General features: G+C 42.1%; 1 protein-coding gene across 2 annotated transcripts in view; it reads right to left on the bottom strand.

The window, feature by feature from the left end:
- The window catches only part of LOC115031905 (sodium/hydrogen exchanger 9-like), a 24688-nt gene that overhangs the window by 4514 nt on the left and 18444 nt on the right, over positions 1-1730 (bottom strand). The window contains exon 1 of one of the 2 annotated variants that reach the window (XR_003837541.1): positions 350-1340. The exons of the other annotated variant lie outside the window; for it this stretch is intronic. The gene's annotated coding sequence lies outside the window, so the exon portion shown is untranslated. Of the gene's footprint in view, positions 1-349; positions 1341-1730 lie in introns of those variants that run through there. 2 annotated transcript variants of the gene reach the window in all.

The raw sequence follows: 1730 nt of genomic DNA, 5'->3' as shown, positions 1-1730 counted from the left end.
GGCCTTCAGCAAGAAAACAGCCCTCAACTCCCTCCCTCCTAGGCTATCTGAACTCAGTACCAGGTTGTAAGTGATCANACAACCCTGAGAAATATAAAAATCCAGCACAAATTAAAAAAATGGAGGAGATGTCTTCTTGGCCTTTGCTATTCATTCCCAGAGACATGGTGGTGTTCTCTGGGCAACATTTCATTGAGCACCAACACAAAAACTGAGATGCCAATCTTGCATTGCTGTGACTCANGACTACGTCACTCATTCTGAGAGATGTACTGGGTTCTAGAGATGAAATGTCAAACCTATTTCACAGATGAGAACATGGAGGCCGAGCTATTTTGAGGTGTCTTACCTTATCTAGGTCAGGCAGCTGGAATTCTAGATGTAGGTTTCTATCTTCAAGGCCTTTTTGTTTCTAACATTCCTCCACACAGTGCATGCTAACAAACCTTACCNGCCGATATCATAAATTAGATTTACTCTGCTCAATGTCATCTGAGGAGACACTGTCAAAAGGTTCTGTTGACTGACTGTGGATCTTCGGAAAATTCTCAGTGTGACTGTTGTTGAACGAGTGGCTCCTGTCTAATAGGAAGACTCATTTGTCTGCACGTGTCTTAAAGGCTCTCTTTGTGTACTCCTGTACTAGACAGTGTGGCTAAGTTCTAGACTCTAGAGCAGTGATTCTCAGCCTNTGGTGGGTCACAACCCTTCAGGTAGGTTGAGAACCATTCATCTAGTGTCTCTCTGATGATTTGAAGGCAGACATAACTAACTGGCCAATTCCCTGTGAATCAAACCAACAAGCTTTCCAAGGGACAGTGAGTTTTGTGAAGAAAATGATCCAGACTGTGATGTCCACCAGGCCCCATGGGGACTCCTGAGTCGACATAGTCCAAGGGAAAAGCTGGAGCGCAGGTGAGGTGGACCTGACTTAATGCTTTAAAACAGTGGTGCTCATCCTTCCTAAAGCTGTGATCCTTTAACACAGTTTCTCCTGCGGAGGTGACCCCCAACCACAAAATAGGCCATTGCTACTTCATAACTGTAATTTTGATAACTGTTATCAATTGTAATGTGAATATCAGATATAAGATCNNTGTGAAAAGGTCATTTGACCCCCAGAAGGGTTCTACCCACAGGCTGAGAACTGTTGCTTTCAGAGAAACAGTGGGTGACAACTGCAATGTCCAGGCTTGGTGCTGGGGAAAAGAGGGGATCTTCTGGTGTTGCTAGGAGACAGTATGGACAGCTGACAAACAGGCGGTGAAGAAGAAAGGAAAGGAAGAACTTCTTCTAGGGCTTTGCACTTCAGGAGCAAAGGAAGCCTTAGGCCCATGTTTGCTTCTCTAAATACAGAGAGAGAGAGAGAAGGAGAGAGAGAGAGAAAGAGAGAATATCTCACATATGAACACAGTTGAACTCGTCATTCCACAGTTGGCCCTTGGCCTCTACTTGTGTGCTGTGACATCTTTATACACTTATATGCAGTAAAAAACAAATAAATGTAATAAAATCTTACTCAAAATATACTTTTAAAATGTATTCATTTATTTTTGTTAACATACAAAGCATTAGGTTTCCTTATGGCATTTTCCAAACAAGAGTTATTTTTCCCACAGTACAAGGGCATTTTTTTTTTATTTTCAAGATTATAATAATTACAACATTTCTTCCTTTTTCTCACCCAAGCCCTCCCAAATACCACTTTCCCACTTGCTTTCAAATTCATG

The sequence above is a fragment of the Mus caroli genome, chromosome 9, assembly GCF_900094665.2.
Source record: "Mus caroli chromosome 9, CAROLI_EIJ_v1.1, whole genome shotgun sequence".
Taxonomy (NCBI): Eukaryota; Metazoa; Chordata; class Mammalia; order Rodentia; family Muridae; genus Mus; species Mus caroli.
Note: the sequence above shows the minus strand (reverse complement) of the source record. Positions and strands in the feature narration are given on the sequence as shown.